Raw genomic sequence first — 21,999 nt, 5'->3', positions numbered from 1 at the left:
TTTGTTATTTAGTATAATATAATAATTGATTCTGTTTAACATATCAGAATTTGAAGGATATTTTTATCGTAGATAATTGAAACGAATAAAATTTATTTTCGTTTCAAACAATTAAAACTTATTTAAACCTAAGTACTTCAATTGCAAATTTTGTTGTTAAAGCTAAAAAAAATAGCGTAATGACTGGAATGGGAAATAAAAAAACAACTGTTTTGCCAATTAAAAAAATTCTAAATAATAAATTAACTCTTCATATATGCTTAATACAATTTTAGAGAAATCAGCTTCTTTTCAACTAAACGCTTTAATAATTTATTAATTATCTCAGAAAAAACTTCACTTTAGTGAAATAATTCGTTAGATTCGTTAATTAACAATGAAGAAATTTTTGATTAACTAACGAAGAAGTTCCACCATAAAGCATATAAAATTAATGAATCGCATTTTATAGTTAATGAATTTTATTGATTGATAACCGAAGGGCTCTCTTTTAATCTTTACTCGTTTTTATACGTTTTTTGTTTATAATCTATATTTTGAGTGAAGTCTAAAATATGATATAAAATATTCAATAAAACGAGTGATTTGTAATATATATTCTTGTAACTTTTAGAACATCTTGAATGAAATTTATTATAAGTATGTGTCCATGAATTTAAAAAAAACTACAGGGTGGTTATAATTAAACTTCCCCTATGAAAGCATCATACAACGCAAATGGGTGAACGAATTGCAACGAAATTTGGTGTGTAGACTATACATGAGATGCGCGTACGGAATTTTGAAAATAAAAAATAGTTCCAAAATGTCCACTAGGGAGTGCCTTTACCGGAAAAGCATTAAATTTAACACAATAAAAGACTAAAATGGAATACAGAAACAATATTAACAATCCAGAACAAAAATTATGAGTAATAAAATGCAAAACCGGGAAAAGCTGTCGGTTGTAGGAAAAAATGTAGATATTTGTATGCTTGCGAAGAAGAGGAAGCTTTATGGTCACAGGTAAGGGTAAGAAAGCTTTATGAACATAGGTTAGATTTTTATAACAGGTTAGGATAAGAAACGTTTGCAGTCGTTGTCATGTTTTATGTCGATGTTTTTGGCTGTAATGATGATGATATCTTGCTGCAACGTTGAATGAGTTAACGAACTCCATAACGCTTCATGCACGAAGTATCACAACTGATCAGTTGCGATCGGCTGTTGAACACACTGCCCATCGACTTGAAATTTTGCAGATGAATGAAGGTGTTCAAATTTAGAACCTTTCCTTACATCATCCTGTGCACGATTAACATCTGTTCCTCTTAAGCAAGTTCGTCCTAATTAGTTCTTGTTTCTGCAAATTGAGCTGTTTTTACCCCTCTCAAACAGTGTACTGTTATTTTTTCCTCACCTTTGCTTAATGTGGTTCGATGACAAGGTGATCAGAAACTAGTCAATAAATGTTAATATTGTTTCTGTATTCCGTTTTGGTCTTTTATTGTGTTAGATTTAATTTTTTTCCGGAAAGGGCCCTGATAGATACTTTAGAACTAAAAATATATTTTTTGAAATTCCGTGAGCGCATCTCTTGTATAGTCTATGTACGAAAGTTCGTGGCAATCCGTTCACTCGTTTGCGTTGTATGATGCTGTTTATAGGGGAAGTTTAATTATAACCAACCTATACTTGGTGTACCTTAGAGAAAATTAAAGTTCTGAGTAATGAAATATTTGCATTATATAAAAATGATGCAAGGGCTAGTTAATGCATCATAATTCTAATGCATCATAATAATTTAGTCGATATCTATGTATAATTGTTTTGCTATCATGCATTTATTACCATTTGATCACTCAGTATTATCATTCATAAATTAAAAAATGTTTCTTAAAACGAAGATTTTAAAGAAAATAAAATATTGTTTTCGCTGATTTCTAAGGTAAAATTTATGGTTTTTCTTTCCACTTTATATTTGTTATAGTGTAGTTTCCTCTATTTCATTTGTAATAAACCAACATGAACTGTTTATCATTATAATTTAGAAAAGCTATTAAAATAATCATTAGATTTTACTGCAGATAAGCCTTCCAGGGACTGTGAAATTCTAAAATTTATTTAAAATTTGCATGAAACTTTTGCTTAGTTAAGAAAAAAAAATCTTTTGATATTTTGGGGAACAAGATTTTTTTTTCTTTCACTGCTGACTTAAAAGAAATTATTTTTGAAACGTCATATTTATATATACTTTTCACTACTTAAACAAAATTAAAATCTGTTTAATAATAACATTCAAAGACCTGAAAATGAATTATGATAGCGACATTGGAAAATAAGTATTCACCGCAGGAAGCAAAGCAGCTTTATAATTTAATCCTCAAATTAAGCTTTATTTTTAAATGGAGTTTTTTCTTTGTTGTTGGAAATTTTCTGCTACGTGTGCGTGACCAAATTCCTGCTTTCTTTTCAGATATCAAAATCCACTGGCCTAGAAGTCACCTCTAGATGATCTCCTTCAAAATGTCCCATTCATCGCACAAGACAGACCTCACAATTAAATCTCCTTTCAGATGCATCCTTGAAAGCGAAATGACGTTCGGAACCCGACATTTCTTAGAAGATTAAAAAATTCTGGAAGAAGAAGAAGAAGAGAAAAAGAATATACCCCGATGATTGCCAAATACCATTAAGCCAATAGATGTCATTAATCTCGATTCTCCCGGCCTTGCCATTGGCTTGCAATCTAGCAGAACTTGAGTCATAGCGAAGACACTTTAAAACATTTCCGCGGGGACACGTACTTTAAAGCGCGCATAAATCACTTTGGCCTGTGAACAAAAAGGATTAAACTGTCACAAACGGCGCAAATTCTTCGAAGGGGGGGGGAGGAGGGGGAACTGGCAGTTGCTAGATCAAGTCCATTTATATCTATCAAGAGCATGGCGAGCAGTCCTTGACATAGAGTCTGGAGGCCCGTCCTACTACTTCCCCAAATTAGGTTTAAGGACGACTTTTTTTCTGGGCCAGTGTCACTGTCAAACAGTTTATTGGAAATAAGCGAAAATTCTGCTGTTTACGTTTTGCTTTCTCTGAAACGGTTTTCTTTTTCTTAAAATTCACGGCTAATTTATGCGGTAAACGCTGCTTCTGAGGAAATATAAATGATTTTTTTTTCTATTTAGTAAAAATAAAGTTAAATAATAAACTGCTATTGAAACATGTTCGGTTTTTCCCCGTAAAAAAAAAAGACTGATAGTTCAAAATAAACACAGCCTTCGGCTCTTATTTCACTATGTAGAATTGTCATCATAATGTTAAATAGCTTTAATGTTATGACTTAAATCTTCAGAAGAAGTTTTCATTTTTATGCTTATTCAATTTAGCAAATGAATTAAAAATAATACATCAAAAAAGTATGAATCTCTCATAAAAATATTAAGTTCATCGCGATCATAACATCAAAGTTTGCTCATATTCATAAAATATTTTAATTTTTAATGATATTTTAAATTTTTATTTCAATTGATATTCATTTTGACATAATTTCATTATTATGTTCATCCTAGCACTTCCTGCTTTTCTTTTACACCGGTGTTTTTAAAAATATGTTCTGCATGGTAGTACAGCAATAAATTCAACTATTTTAAAAATGATATTTTAATATTCTGATATTAATGATATTTAGATTAATGATATTTTAAAAAAATTATATTAATCTTTAAAATTTTGTTCAAAGAAATCCTGTCTAATCCAGAATACGCGATATAGCAAATATATATATTTTTTTTAAGTTAGTGTGTGAGTCAAAGTATTGAGTAAGTCAGAAAATGAGTCAAAATTTGATTTCAAAATTATATATATATATATATATATATATATATATATATATATATATATATATATATATATATATATATATATATATATATATATAACCATATCTAAAAAAAAAAAAAAACATTGTGGAAACAAAACTAAATAATTTCGGAATCGCAACTAAAAATTATTTCTTATTCAAACTAAAACCAAAAAAAGCACCATAGTATTTAGAGAGGGCTAATGCAGATACTACTAAAACAGAGATGAATTGAGACATATATATATATACAGGGTGGTCAAAAAAAAAACTTCCCCTATATATGAAACCCTAGCTGCCTATCCGCTCAACCAATCGAACCAAAATTTCAGACATGGTTGTTTGAAGGTATGTGCTGGAGATTGTGATGATTCTAAACAACACAGGGTTCACGGTTACGGTTATAGTTAGAGAATTTTGAAATTTTCGAATGACAACACCCACCTTTTCCTTGCGCAAATTGATCAGCGTATTAAAAAACCACAAATGGCTTTAGAACGATTAGCGTGTGACGAAAATTGCCGCCGCAAAGCATTTGCAAAGAAGAGCATTATAAAGGACTAATGACAACACAAAGAGGAAAGAGAAAAAAGTTTTTATTGGAATGGAAGTTATAATTACAGGTTTTCAACGTGTTCATCTTCGCAGGCGACAACACATTGCATTCGGGAGATTGTGGACAACAATGCCGAACATAACATGAAGGGAGGAATCTGCATAACTGCACGTGTTAAGGCATCTTGTAATTCTGACACATCTCGTGGACCAGGCGTGTAAACCTTAGATTTCAGATAACCCCAGAACCAGAAATACATAGGAATGAGTCGGGGGATCGCGGTGGCCACGAAACTGCAAAGTTACTAGAGATGACTCTATCAGCAAAGTGTTGTTGCAGCACTGGTCGAACACATTGGGCGACGTGTGGAGGAGCCCCATCTTGCATCCATACAATGTCCCTAATGACATTTCGTTGCTGGAATTCAGGAATAACGGAATATATATATATATATATATATGTGTGTGTGTGTGTGTGTGTGTGTGTGTGTGTGTGTGTGTGTGTGTGTGTGTGTGTGTGTGTGTGTGTGTGTGTGTGTGTGTGTGTGTGCACATGTGTGTAAAAATTAGAAAGAAAAGTATAAAATTTTAAGATGATGACAAATCAAAATTACTTACATTAATTATAATTTCGCAGTACACATATTTTACTATTATTTTGAATTCTAATTCTTTTTCTATTAAATAAAATGTTGCTATCTTAGAAAACTGAAATTCATATTCTTTTCTTTTGATTTCATAATATTATGAAATGTTTCGAAGTACCCAATGTTCGCTAAGGATAAGATCTTTTAATTTACTTAAGCAAGACAACAGTTTTATTTTAGAAAAAGGACACATAAATAAATACTTCCAGTAAATAAAAGACATTGATTCTGTTCTATTAAATAAGTATTCTTTCGAGAAAAAAATGTTATTTTAAAATTTTCACATTTTACATAACATGTTGTTGCTTGTTATACATATTCATTTATTGCATTTCTGGAAAGAAATAAAATAAGTCTTTGTTAAAATTGAATTAAATTATCCCCTTTACGAAATTAAATAAATACTTGATAAGTTACTATATGTGATCAAAATAATTGAGCCATTTTCTACAGTTTGTAAGGGTTTTCTAAAAAAATTTTCGAAACTATTTCCATCAGATTCAAATGTATTCAATTCCCCATGAAGCCGATAAAACAGTTCTTTCACTAGATTTGCCACAAAAGCGTTCGCTTTCCTTTAAGCATTATTAGATTTTGCGAATAGAATAATCGAATTGTTTGGTTATATGAAACTTTTTGAAGACAAATTGTCGCTGTTTGATCTTTGCTCTACAATGAAAGATTCAAATCACTCAGATATGGAGGAATAAATTAAAAGCCAGGCTTGGATCGTCTGAATCAAATTTAATCCTGTTGTAAGATGGAGCGAGCATTTTCCTACTTGAAAAGTCTTGCCTTTAAAATTTTTTAATTGCGAAGGCTTTACCAATAAGCTATAATGCATAAAGAGAGAAGAAGGATTACCAATTTTTATTGTAGTTTTCAAAGAGAATAGATAGATACTATGCGTCATTCAATCAGTTTTAATCCTATTGGATGATGGGGCGTGAATGTTTACTATCTTTATACATTCTTTCTTTCTGAGAATCTTATTAACCACATTAAGAACCTTTGTTTAAAATATTTTGATCTTTGGTATTCGGATATGCTTCATAAGTGTTGTTAGAATCGTTCACTGGATATGAAAGAATTATCTGCTCACTTTTAGAGAAGTTTGTTTCTTCATTTATTTCTATATCATGCTTATGATTTTTATTTTGTAAGAACTTGTGAAATATTTAATGGAAAGTGTGAAGATTTTATTAAATTCCTTCTTAAGTTCATATAAAGCTGTAAATCGTAATTGCAATGTTACATAAGAAACAGAAAGAAGAAAGGATAGAAAATAACATTTGAAGATATTAGTTTTGGATTGCTCAATATTCTGACATATGAAACATACTCTTTTTTTAACGAAAGGAAGAACATATTTTAGTTACCAGAAACTCAAAAGGAAATTGATTCCAGCACCAGATATTTTACTGAATATTTATTAAGGGATCGATGATTTAAAAAGTAAAGGACATATTAAATTTTCTGAGTGAATTTTTGTAAAAAGAAGAGTCAAAACCAGATTAATATCTTAGTTAACTGATAAAAGAACCATATTTTTCTAGTAATAGCGGATTGTTATGAGCGAGGATAGAACCTGGGACCTTGTGGTTCGCAGCCGAGTAACAAGACCACAAGACAAAAGTAATACTCATGTCTCGTAGCTGTTAGCTGGCTTATAAGCTTCACCACAGTATCTTACAATAATTTTCAGTTTGAACTTATTTGTTGGTCTCTATACAGATTATGCTGTTTAGATATATGTATATATATTTTCTTTAGTGTGCCAGTTATTGAAACTAATTTATACCAGACTCATTAGATGGTTGTTTCACTTTGGCACCCGGTATATCTATTGTCCTGTAGCTAAGCCTTTGAGTCTTTAATTTACTAGGTATCCTGCTGAAGATGGCACTAGCATTAATACCATCTATATATACTTATATAAAGCTCAATGTGTGTTGTGTGTGTGTGTTGGCACTCTACAGGCCAGACCGTTCAACCTACAGCTACCAAATTTGGCACATGCATACCTTGGAGGTCGGGAATGTGCACCTGGGGTCCCTTTTTCTGAATTTTTAATTATAATTTTAATTATTAATTAAAAACTAACTTTCCAACCAAAAAAGATTATTTCAGATCCGGCAGAGGATTAAATTAAACATTGTTAATGAATCGATCTTTCAGATTCATTCTGAAGTACTTTTGAATTAAAATAAAACAGAATAAAGGAAATTTCTAATCTACATAGCGTTACCCCAACTGGAGTAGAAAATTTACGCATTTGCGTTACCATAATTGGCGTTGAAAATTCACGCTTGCGCAATGTCTTCTGATTGTTGACAACGGATACGGACTTGGTTTTGAATGTTTAATATGTTTTTGACAGATTATTTCAAACGATTCTATTTATTTTTTTAGTGTTTTATGCATTTAAAACTAAATATTGTTAATTAATCTATCTATTCATGATGAATCTGAGAAAATTTTGTTGAAAACTTCTTGAGATATAATATAAATTAAGAAAAATATTCTTTAGTGCCCATAAGGTTTAAACACTCAGCGGCTCTGTTTTCAGTACTCATATTTTTTAAAAAAGCTTCGTTTCAGTAAATATATATATATATATATATATATATATATATATTGCAGTTTAATCATTTCCACTTTAATTTAAATCATAAATTCTACTGGAGCTAACAGGAAATTAGAGAGATACGTATTACGTTATGGCTGAAGGCCTTTATAATATTATGAGTGAATTATATGATTATTAAAATTTGAAGTTTTAAAATATTTTAATGAAGAAGCAATTAAAATGGGAGTTCCATAAAATATTTAATTATTAAAATTTTAACGTGCATTAAGATTGTCGAACCGGCTGGTCGCCAAAGGCGAGTAGTACAAAATAAATTATAGACTATAGTAAAACTGTATAGATTATAAACTATAGTATATTATTGTATATAATGCTATTTAGAAATGAACGTCAAATATAAAATTGTAAATTTTACCTCCAGGTTACTTATCATGCTAATTTTTCCAAAAGGGAACCTACTATGAAATGTTCGGTCTATCTGCAGGATGATTTTAGATTGCATCATTTATTGAATTGAGGACTTTGATATTTTCCTCTTTTGCACATGTAAAAAAATCTAATTATTGTCTTTTCTATTTTAAAACTTGGTTTTTTTGTTCCAAATAACTAAACTTTGTAGCAAACTTTGTAACTCTGTAGCAAATAACTAATATGCAAACGAAAATGGCCATCTAGTCTGTATTTCAATTAACTGTTTTCTTCTCAAAAGTCATCAATAAGAAATTATCGTAACTAAAAATTTAATCTATCTATTTAGCGATATGTTTAGTGATTTAATATTAATTATAATTTTTATCTGGTGATTCTTAAGCATAATGAAGAAACGGTAGCAAGTAGCAACGATTTTAATGCATTTTTACTATTAAAAAATCTATTTCATGACATTGATATTACTTTATTATAATATCCATAAGAGTTTTAAAATGTAAGTTTCAGTTATACTTATATTTAGGTAGTAATATTTTGTGTATAAAGTGAAATTTACAATAGAAGTTTTCATAAATTTTTCACGATTCTCCAACCAATTCTAATCATCGATTTTCCTTCACTCTCGACGTTTTCAATGTCGCCTGTTCCAGACGGATTTCAAATATTGTTCGATAAGTGACTGTTATTGACATTGATAAATTTTACTTCAGCAACAAATTCGTGATGTCTTGGCGACTATTTGTTACCCTTCTGTCGCCACCTCTTTCCTAGACTGCACTGTAAAATATGATAAAATAGATTGGGCATGAATTGAAGCATTTTGACTACGATTAGGAAAAGTGACTCTAACTAGGCACAACGCATGGTTACCGCTGACGTTAGTGACTTTCTCCATACTTGAATGAAAGTACCTAAAGGAGAATATTGAATATTCTTTTTATTTTTTCGTATACGAAGTATGGAGTATTGCAATTCTAAATCTAGATTTTGACGTATTTCCACGTCTCAAACGATGAATTTGAATTTCTTCCTGAATTCGAAAATCGCAATTTTGCATTAGATCTGACTGTTTATGAACATGATAGCTTAAAGACTCTTTGAACTAGATGGCTGAAATCTGATGCATGGATTCACTACCGAATTTGTAGATTTCTATCAAATTTTGGATGAAATTCACTTGCAATGAAGTGTAACTGACTGGCTGTTCGAGTACAAGTGAATTTGAGAATTACAAAATGCAAAGAGATAAGTGAGCAAAATTCAATACATATATTTAGAAAATCCTAAGTATAGATAAATATCAAGTTTTGAACCATATTCACCAAACGGTCGACGGTCTGTCGGTCAGTGCTTTCGCATGAGTGTGAATGCAGTAAATCAATGAAATTCGATATGCTACACTGTAACTAAAAATTTAGATTTGTGTCACATTTTGGTGTCAGTAGGCTGACCAAAAGTTATCGAGAAAACATATTATATCGAAAGATTTAGCAAACATGGTAAATTTGCATCAAAGACCTATTTTTCATAACTATCGTGCACCAGTGGCATGCATTGGTGAATGATTGACGCTTTTACAATTCTTAGATTTGTCCAAGGTATGCAATTTTATATGGAAGGAAAGGAATTAGATATTTATTAGAGAATGAGCTAGTAAGTTTCGAGCAGACAACACCAGTAAGACTCTACTAGACAATTTTCTGAGTAATGAGTATAAATTTATGGAAAATAATACTTCAAAGTACCTCCGGTGTTTCGGGTGGTACTTCGATGAAGCCGTTAAGGCAATTGATCATAGCAAGTGTAAATCAGTCTTAACTTCTCTGTCGTCTATCTTTGTAAACAGTGAATTAAGAGTATCACTTGATTTCCTTTTCCGGAATCGAAAAATGAAGACACATGATAAAAATTTATCATTGGTTGAACTATACATTGGAGTTGTATGCCTCTTTTGAATATACAGCTACATTATCTGAAATTGTCTTTTACTGTACTTGTGAAATTCAGTAAAAATTATTTTATGAAGAAATTTAGAAATTCAGAAATTTTTAGTAGTGACTTGTTAGCACTTTTCTTATAATGAATGATATAAGAAAATCTAGCTAGATTTGAAATACACATAGTAAAACATATATATGCATTCTCAAACTTAGTTCTTAATAGGAATTTAATCCAAATTAAATTCATGAAATAGCATTTTGTTCTCATCTATAAATTTTAAATACACACACACATATACAAATCAAATACTAAATAAATTTTGGGACAAATTCGATTAGAATATTCACTTTTTAAAATGAAGAGAAATCTTCTTATTAATTTATTGAATGCACATGCTAAAATTAATAACACGTTTCCTACAATCCCCGAGATGTTTCTTGGATTTTGCTGGAAATAGTTCCATCAAATTCGAATTAAGTAAATTTACATTTCGTCCATTACACGAAACATTTCCTTTCTAAATTTTTGCTAATTTTTTTACTTTTCTATTTTTTAATCAGATTTTGTGTGATTTCTAATCAAATTTCTCATCTCGGAAAAAAGCAATCATTTTTACAGCTTTTTTCTAAAAGAGAATGACTGAAATCACTCAGAGATGTGAGTGGAATTAAAATTCAAGCATTCTTTTATGTAAATGTTATTTGTATACTTTAATTTTAATTTTGTTAGACGAAAGGAAGACATTTCAGTTTGAAACATTTTGCATTTAAAATACTTTAATTACCAAATTTTATCGTGATATTCTATTATGAAAATAAGCAACAAAAAAATGTTCCACTGTAGTTTTCGAATAGAACACACACACAGGAAATTTAGGTATACAATTTTGTGATTACAATTGTAGTTCTGTATCATATCCTGGTTTTAATCGATCGGAAAAACGGTATTCAAAATGTACTTTCGGTTTTGTAGCTGTTTTATTTTAACCTGCAACCAGAGATTAATTGCATAAATAATAATCAGCTATCGCACTCTGATACTCTTTTACAGTTGTTGTTCCCCGATGACAAGTAAATAATGATTTATCAGTACATTTATTTCTTAGAGTGTACGTATGAAAATTTAGGGAGATGAATCCTGCTAGTTTCTTCCTATTCTTACAAACTACGAAGTAATTTCGACAATAAGAGAGGCTTCATATTTTCGAATGATTTCTAAAGATTCTAAATGTCATTCTTTAAAATTTTATTTGAATGGTGGCATATAACTGCTCTCTTGAAGCTCATTTTTGTCCTTTAATTGAGCTGTTAAAATGATTAAAATGTTAAATCTTTTACTTTTTATCACTTTTTTTATTTCTCAATCCAGCTAACATATATTAAAGTTCGTCTCAATATTTATTATATCCTTGTTAATTTTAGAAAATGATTGAATATATTAGGGAATTCAATGTCTGTTAAATCGTGAGGCTTATTTATGTGTTTTATTATGTTTTTTTTCCCTCAGTTATTGCTCTATAGTATAATTGCAATGAAATTATTCAATTTTGGAGATTTAAATATGATTCTATTTGAGATATTTTTTAATAATAATTTTTACACAATTTTTAATTATGAAATTCATGTATCATCCATGGTCATATAATTTACACGGTCTGACTTGATTCAACAATAAAGAACAAAAAATTGTCTAAACCTTTATGTATACTTAAATTTATTTTTTTTAATATTATACACATATAATTTTATAGCATATTACACAATGAATATTAATTCACTTCTAATATCACAACCTACTTCATTATATGATTAGGTGTCCATTTATGTAATGGCTTTGATTCAATTATCTGCCCTTAGAGCTTACAGATATATTTATAAATTTAAAAAAAAAGAAATCTGTTTTGAAAATTGTATTTTGTTACAAAGTGAAAAATGATTCAGGTTAAGAAAAACTGATTTACTAGTAAACTGGGCTTAAAACAAGTGCGTGATTGAATTTTAATTAAAACGTTACCTGAAATAAGAATGACGAAAAGTTATAAGTAGCAACAGCCCGTAGAAAAGCAATTTTAAACTTTTTTTTTTAATTTTGTTTGCCATCCAGTTTATTAGATATTTAACTCGGATTTTCAGATTAAAGAAAAATGAAAAGAATCACTAATATGAAATGTATTTGACCTAAAATGCAATTTTTAAAAACAAAGCAAATTATCCTTTTAATTAGTTGGACAAATATATTTTTGAAAAAGATTACCTTTATTTTTTCCAGTCGCGTTAACAGACCAGTTTGTTGGTGCATGATGGCTATTTAGGGACGAGCCTAGTAAGTTTGGGATTCTGTCAAATGCCCTATAGGTATATGATATCTATTTAGGATGTCTGACCAGTGTACTTCCATCTATGTGTAACAAGCATTGTGTTCAAGACAGAGGTTTGCACTACAGACTGGGTGTACACCAACACCACATGAGTGAAGAAAATTAGGGAAACGGGAAGCGTACGGAACATTCTCGAGTATCCGGTTTCTTGACTATCCGGCTTCCGTATTATGACTATCCGGCAACGGCAGTCTTCTGTGATCCTCCTACGTGTCGTCTGCAAAATACAAATTGTGGCAGGAAAAAAGCAGCGTTTTGCTCGTTTTTTTTTTTTTTTTGTGTGTGCATGTGTGTGTGTGTGTGTGTGTGTGTGTGTGTGTGTGTGTCATTTATAAAAGACTTTCTCAAAAACTAAAATTAAAGTTTTGACTCTTATTTTAGGGTTACTTTTTCATATGTACAATCATTTATCAGAGAAAGATAAAATAAGTTTGAGTAAATATTCTTAAGAATTAAACCTATGATTTAAGCTAATGTTTTGTTTATATTTCATGCATTCGAACAATTATGTTAAAATGTGAAGAAATATCTTTTAATTTCCTTTTTCTCTAATAAATTCTTGAAACTTACAGTACAGTATATTAATATATATAAACTAACAGTACAGAACCTTCTATTTTAATTCGATATATTACTGGCGATTGCTTCTATTATTCACCTGGTCGCTACCTCCTTCACATTTTACGTGGATTGAGATAAATGGATGGCTTAGAACTCAATAAAAAGTGAGAAATTGAGTATTTTAACAGTGAGTTTTCGTACAAAAATTTTGTCTTCTGATATTGGTGGGAAAAGAATTGAGTTCATAGAACTCCGGAATATCCGGCTTTTTTGTTATCCGCCCTGCCCTTTCGTTACACTCGGGAGTGTACTGCATATCAAATTCGAAGACTTACTGGAATTAGGATACAACAACGAAATATGTTTCTACTGATAACCCTTAATGACAAATACAACTCGCTTCTTTTCGAAAAATAAATTTCACTTCCACTTATCGAAAAAATAAAATATACTGATTAAATAATAAATAAATCTTCCGCAAAATTCCATTGAACCACCCTTTAAGCACAACTGTATATTTTTTTCCTAATTTACTAAATATAGTTAAATAATTTTCTAAATATTTTCTTCAGGTTTTGAGATATTTTTCGACATATTCCCAAAACAAATCCACTTATTCAAATTTATTAAATTTGCGTTTTTCCACTCGAAGATATTCTCGTGAAGCTAATACAATTCCGATGTCTTTCGATTCACAAAAGCTTTTATTTCGGTGTGTTTAATCAAATTTCGTGAACCATCTTATCTTATTTTCTAGCTCTTTTGAATCAATGGAAAAAAAGTTTTTTTTTTTTTCATTTCTTTTATCTGCAGGGAGAGGATTCAACTAATTCCGCCATGGCGGACAAAATTAAAATACTGTCGCTCCAATTCCAAAATGTGATTCGTTTGCCTCACATTTAATCCTGTTTGGTGGAAGCGTAGATGTTTGGGTTTGAACCCCTTCGCATTTATAATTTTGAAATGGCGAATTTCTACACAGAAAATTGATCTGTAGAAAAGAATTTTTTTAAGAGAATAGATAGTACTTTATTGTGATCTTTCAGTCTGTTCTAGTACTGTTTGCTGCCTGAATGAATGTTTGAACTTCCATTCTTTTCAAAGAGAATAGTTTAAATTTTCAAGACTTGTTTAATATGTCTATGTTGGAGTACCGACACTCAGACACATTATTTGAGACATTTAGTAGAAAATTACAGATTAGGAACTAATTATCAGTACAGCTAATTTTATCATATTGTTCAAATTTCTATCACGTAACTTCTAATTATATGCCTTCATAAATGATATGGATAAATGATCATTCGCTTTAAAATTGAAGAACTGAATAAACAAATTCGTAATGTTCCACAAGTACCCAAACAAAGGTAAAAGACGGATTTAAAGATTATACAGTTCAACGTTTTCGAGATGGAATTAAATAAAAATATTCTTGATATTTATGGGCATAATAACGGATATACTTAAAATGCTACAAATACCTTTAGAGATCACTGTTGATATAAGATGTTTGATAGAAAATTAGTAAAAAGCTACGGTGCTCTACAAGTTAAAAGCTCTAATTGATATATTAATTTATTCCCTAATGAAATTGTGCTTTAACATTAAAGAAACGTTTTAATTATTTAAATCATATTTTTCACGAAACTTTTTACAATAATTCTTTAACAATTAGAATCCTTCGTTGAATAGAATAAATATGACAATGCGAAAGCTATTAGAATATTTTTCTCATTTTAATGTTGGTTTTATAGATATTACAATCAAAATATCTCAATCTCTATTTACACCTTTTTAATTTATATCTTTTCCATGTAAATGTAACTTTTTTCTTCTCGCTGTTCTTATATAATTTATTCATATATTTATTATTAATTTACATTTTAACTAATAAACCTCTAATAAATAAAATTGATCTGTGCTTTTTAGTTTATGCTATCTTACTGTTAATGTTGCTTTTCAGTGTCTGTGGTTTTGGGAAATATATTGTATTTCTCTAGAATATATTAAACTTCATAGGATTAGTAAGGATTTCTTCGTGTGATGCGAAAAACTACTCCTGAGCAAACTTAATGGCTTATTCAGGAATTGAATGTATATAGATTTCTTTTCTTTTTTTTTCTTTTTTTGTTATTGTTGTTTAGTTTTGGTATCTTCATAATTTGTGTGAATCAAAGATAAATTAAAGTGGTTTTTTTTCCCTTCATAATTGTGGGATTTTCTTAGAAAACTGATATAAATTATTTTCAACTGGAGATGTATATTGATATTTTTAAAATTTAAATCTTATTTTAAGAGAACTAAGTATTAGTTATTATCATTATTATTACATTTAGGCTTGTTCAAATGTATTCATGCAATGCTTAAAACATGCCAGTGAAAGAAAGAAATCATATATAAAACAGGGAATATGAATGGTATGTTTCTGTTAAAATTTAATTCTCAAAGAAAATATCTTAATTATGATATCTTGTAAATACACTTTGAATATCTTGAAACTGATACACACTGATAATACATCTTAAAATTTTCTGACAAAATTACAATATTTACATTTAATTTTAAAGAAATATAATTAATTCTTGTAGATTATAATTTTACCTTACATTTTATTGTTTCTATCATTTAACAAATTCGGAATTTTGTACAGATTTTAAACTCGAAACTTGGCATCTGTAACGAAATAAATAAGATTAATATCTTTAAAAAAAAACTCAAAAAAGAAATTTTAATTATTTACACATCTCTGTACTTTATGTGCGTATTTTATCGATAAACAATATGCTGAAAACGAGACAACTAGTTATCAACGGCTACGCGCAAAATTTCAGTAAGAATGAAGGGCACTTTTCAAACGATGCGCACTTTCTAGTCCTCTTCATATGTTACGGGGTGGATAAACGCGAAAATTGATTTGAAGAAACCCCACAGCCAGAAGTAGCAGGGGTTAAGAACTAGTGACCTGCCTGTCAACATAAATAGTAAAATATGCGTGATGACACATTCATCAAGCAAATCAGCTTGTTTCACGTTCTTTATACTTCTTACCTTACGTATTGCATAAATATTATGGTAGCCAAACTGACACTTTTCCAAAACACAAGCCAAACAGGCACTTTTCCATAACACAAACCAAACAGGCACTTTTCCATAACACAAGCAAAACAGACACTTTTCCATAACGCAAGCCAAACATTATCCTCCAAAAGCCTTCTGTATCATTCACTGGTGACTGATACAGCTGGTGCACCGAATGAGTTCGTTCATTGTGACTTCTTTGAAGAACTACGACGATCAATGAAATTCGTCGTGAATCAATACCATGCCTTGACGTAATCGGAACGTATCGGCTATTGTTGAAAACAAGAGGATTGATATAACCCTATATGCAACAATTCTTTTTTGTTTACAGCATCATCTAAGTGAAAATTAGTTACATCTGTCCATAAGATATGCGATGGCCAATCCTCAACCATTTGCATCCTCTCTATAAAACGCAAGACAAAATCAAGGCATGAATGGTTGTAGTAGAAAATACATTTTATACGAGTGCAACTTCAGAATTTCGAATAAAATTATGCCTACGGTTGCCACGGAATGTCATGCTATGCTATTACAGTATTTGAATAACAGTGCTCATGCTATTACAGTATTTGAATAGCTATCAGATATTTCAACGTACACATCATACTTTTAATGTTTTTAGGAGCATAGGCCTTTTACTTTGGCACTTTTATAAAATAATTTTACAATTAATATGTGCTCCTTCTTTCCAAGTGGCATTTCACTGTGGGTGAATGATTTCTACGAACCATACGCATCAATTTTACAGTGAAAGTCAATGAGTTACTCAATAATATAATGTTTTTGCAGAACAGCGCCATCTATTTGCGAAGTGTCAAATTATTTTTCTGAGAGTAACCTTTTCCTCATGGTCTGAGTAACAAATATAAGAAATTCCATTCGAATTCATTCAATGGAAACGAGCTACTATTCTTTGAGTATCATTTAACTATCCTGCTCAACTCTTATATCTCAAGATTTATAAGAGTCTTAATTTTCTGCACATTTAAACAAATTTTGCGAACAGTTCTTACGGAATTTCTGAGTTTTATTTTACCCAAGGAAGTAAATGCTTATATTGTAATCTTTTCTTCTGAAGAAAATGCTTGAAATCACTCTATTCAACAAAGCCATTCAAATTAAAAATCCGGAAAAGCATTATGCAGACGTGATTCGTCTACGTCAAACTTAATCTGGTTAGAAGGAAGGGAAAACTTCCATTAGAAATTCTTTATTTTGCAGTTTCTTATATTACAAAGCTTTATTGAGAAATTCTATTATGGAAAGAAATGGGAAGGACTACCCACTTTTAACTGCACTTTTCAAATAAAATAGATATGTACCGATTTCTATAATGTCAATCAATTTTAATTCTATTGCGCATTTAGAAAATTCACATTTTCTTCTTATCTTTTCAAAGACATTAGCTAAACTGAACAAACTTACGTTTAATGATTCTATTGTTTATACGCAAGTTATTCTATAAAATACTATTTAAGCATTTTATTGGAAATCAAAGCATAAAGAATTTATTTCTTAAGTGCCTTATAATATCTGGAAGCAATGATTATGCATGAAATAATTCACAAAATTTTTCTCAAGTCTTAACTGCATTATAGTAGAAATAAAGAAAATATTTTTTTCGACGTAATCTTTTTATATTAGTCTAATATTCGAGGCAAAAAAATATTTCTGATGTAGAAATGAAAATATTTCATAAGAAAACGCAGTGCAAGACATTATTTGCCTTTGTTAAGTTATAATAGAAAAATCTGCCAAATGGAACGTTCACTACATTTTCTAAATAGGCAGAACAGATAATATTATTCAAATAAGCGCTCTAATAAAGAATTCTTTAAAAATAAAATAGCATATTACTTAAACTTACGTTTTCAGTCTAAATAAATTTTAGTATTTTGGTTATAAAAAGACATTAACTGATTTATACAATGTGCCATACAATGTTCTTAAAATGTGCCAAATGGAACGTTCACTACATTTTCTAAATAGGCAGAACATATAATATTATTCAAATACACGTTCTAATAAAGAATTCTTTAAAAATAAAATAGCATATTACTTAAACTTACGTTTTCAGTCTAAATAAATTTTAGTATTTTGGTTATAAAAAAGACATTAACTGATTCATACAATACCGCAATTTATCATCTTTATATATTTATTCATATAATCAATATTTTCGATTTATTAATGCATTAGCGTAAAAGATAAATTCACGCTTTTCTTGCCTTCGGAATACAGCAAAAATCAAGTTATGTTGTTTTACCATTTCATAAATATTTTTGATTACTGTGCAAATATATTTAACCAATACTTTTGCTCAACGTATAAAAAATATGTTGATATTTTTATATTTCACTTGTTTGTGCTTCAAAGGATTGTAAGAAATTTTTCATATTTCCTCAGTATTACAAAGCTTATCGAATGAAGTGTAACTCCAAAAATTTTTTAAGTAATGACTGTAACATAAAATAAATGAATAAATATACCTCTAGAGACAACTTCCATGAAAAAAAGCAAAATTAGATGTTGGAAAAATCTATAAATCTCTTCCTTTTATCTTTCTTCATTCTCAGAGTACACAAAAAGGACTGTTTCAGATGACACTTAAATAGTATCCAACAAACTGGTCTTAAAATGGTAATCATCTTTTTATCAATAAATTACAAATGTATTAACGATTGTTTGTTCCGTTTTCATAATCTTCCAAGGCCCTTACTGCCCAATAAAATGTGCTAATTTTAGCACATTTATGATAAGATGATATATTTATCACTTTGGTGTGCTCTACGATGATATGTTTCTTATTTTCATAAAATAATTTACATTATCTGTATAATAATATACATTATCTGTAAATAATATAAATTATCTGTATAATAATATACATTATCTATAAATAATATAAATTATCTGTATAATAATATACATTATCTATAAATAGTATAAATTATCTGTATAATAATATACATTATCTATAAATAATATAAATTATCTGTATAATAATATACATTATCTATATAATTTCTTATTTTCATAAAATAATATCCTCTTGAGCCCAGAAATATTTGTACGAAAGGATTCTATTGCTATTAACTTTTATTTTTAATTTGATGTCGTGATATTCATTTAAAATAATAAAAATTAAAAATAAACATTTTTTTCATATGTATGTTGTTATTTTCTGCAAATGTCCACAGTAATTTAAAAAGTTTCTTATCAGTTAATTATTATCGTAAAATGAACTCAAATCAATCAATAATATTATTAGTATTCTTTTGATACAAGGAAATAAAATTTAGAGTAGATTTTTTTATTAATTCTACATGATTCTTCAAACAACCTTGATCGTCGATGTCCCTTCACTCTGAAGTACACATCAGTACTTGCTTCAAATGGATTAAAAATAGTATTGGATAAGCAACTGTTATTGACATTGATAAAATATCTTTTGAGAAACAAATTGATATGCGTAAGTGACTATTAGTTACCTCTTCTGTTGCCGCCCAAATCCCTGACTGCTCCTGTACGATGTGTCGAAATAGATTGGATGCCGAATGAAGGTCGTTGACTATGATTAGAATCAGTGACGCTAATTGGGTTCAAAGCACAGCCTTTGGTCACTGTTCATCATTCAAGCCATTTCTACTACACACTAAATACGAACATCGATCGGAGAGTATACTTGGTCACATTTTTAGGACAATGAAACGAAGATTTATGGGAAAAAATGCTTTAAGGTATGATCAGCGCTTCAGTTAGTATCCTCCTCTTGATTGTTTGGTACATTACCAGTAGTTCTTCTAATTTAACAATTCTATTTTACATGGCAAGATTTCAGAAAATAATTTAATGCAGTAGAATTTGAATGATTATCGAAAGTTCTTTTTCAACTCAAAAAACAGCAATTCTTTAAAAGTAATTTTTTTTAGAAATGAATTACAAAAATAATAATGTATGATGTTTTTCATCAGCACTTATTTTAGTGGCGATACCTTAGCTTAAGTTCCTAATATTTTGCGTTTTCTACATATTTAATAACTAATATTCGCTTTCTGCTCAATTTAGTATTTCTTGTATGATTTCTTCAAAAATAACAAGATTCATTTTGTGATTTTATGTAAAGACAGTTTACTGCGTCTATATTCAGAAGAACTGCCAAGCAAAACACATTTGAGTTAAAGACATATAAATGGCTTACATATATTTAATATCAGCATGCTAGATTTCATATCATGCAAAATCTTCGAAAACTAAGATGTTTTCGAAGTCCGCAATAATATGTGTTTGTTCTTTATATTGATGTTTATCTCAAAAAGTTTAGGTAGCTTAGTTTTAGAAGCATATTGTATAATAAATTTTTAAATGAATATAACACTCCGGCATTTCAAAACCTATGAAGAATTATATACAGTTAGTCAAAAAAGGACAGAACCAGATGATAAACGTTAGTTTATACCTGTGTATCTGTTAGGATATTATTAAGTGAAATGGTTAAGAGAAAGTGATAAACCGTAAATATGAATCCATTTGGATGTAATAAATTTCTCTATAATGATTATGAATCTTTTAGATCTAATTTTGATAAGTATTGAAAAACATTTATCTGCAACGTATGCAATGTGGGTCGTTTTTCTAAATTATTAAAACTGCATCTAAATACTGTAGGTTTCATAACTCTTTATCGTCTTCTTGGTTTCTTATTTTTTAATTTTTGTATTAATTTAATTATTAATTATCATGAAATTTGGTCAAAGTAAAACTCTATATATTTTAAATGGTTTTCACCTATAATTCGAAATTTTATAAATTTCTAAGAAAAATATTTTAGATTGCATTGATTTTCTTGAAAACAAAATAATAAAGCGATATAATCATTTAAGATAATATCACAATTTATTTATCATTGTAAAAAATATTTTTCTTGCATTCGAATAGATGATATAACTTATATTAAATTACATATTTCTTTAAATTTCATTGATTTAATCATTCCACAATTCCCAGGCTGTTATTTTTATTTATGTGGATTTTAGACTCTGTTATGGATATTTACCACATAAGTTCATGACACTAAAGCATTGAGAGGCAAAATAATATAATATAACTAATATTAGAAACATATTTTGCAAAACATAGTGAGAACTAGAATACTAATAAAGTGAAATAACTGGATCGATTGATGATATCACTCTCTTCATAAGATTCTTCTCCCAAAAAGTAACACGAGTCTGTAGACAAAAATATTTTTTAATGGAAAAAAAAATTGAGAAATCATAAAAAATTTTAAAAAAAGGAAAAAATTAATTGAAGCATTATCTGAAAGATACAGAAAGATTATACAAAAGATTTTTTTTTAATTTATATACGAGCCAAGTCTTCTTCCAAAAAGAGAATTCATCGAAATGGCTTCTGTATAGTGGTTGAGAGATATCAAACTACTTTGGAGTTCCTATATTTGCTAGGAAAGTCCATGTTAATATCTGATATTTGCACATATTACAAGTACGAAAATAAATATTACATATGCGAAATACGTTTGCAAAAATAAATGTACGGCTATGTATAATAGTTTTTGGATTATAATATATTTTATAAAGAATATCTTATTAAAACTCTTCTATCTAAAGAGATACCTTGTGTTCGCGTTGTATTTTAATATATAGCTAAACACTCTTTGCTTCGGAATGAATCAAGCAGAAAAAACAATAGATGTAGACTGAATATTTGAGACAATAGACATCGATTAGTTGTGAAAAATTGCCACTATAAAAGATATTTGTAAAAAAACTACCAAAAAAAAAGAACTTTCATTATATTCTCCTTACTTAACATTATTTTTATCACTTGCTGTCATGTTGAACAATTGCTTAACATAACGAATAAATAATTATAAATCAGAAATAATTAAGATAATTATAAATAGAAATAGAAATTAGAAAACGCAAGCTTGTGATTTTTCTTATTAATATAA

The sequence above is a fragment of the Argiope bruennichi genome, chromosome 9 (assembly GCF_947563725.1).
Source record: "Argiope bruennichi chromosome 9, qqArgBrue1.1, whole genome shotgun sequence".
NCBI classification, from domain to species: Eukaryota; Metazoa; Arthropoda; class Arachnida; order Araneae; family Araneidae; genus Argiope; species Argiope bruennichi.
This window is presented reverse-complemented; position numbering follows the sequence as displayed.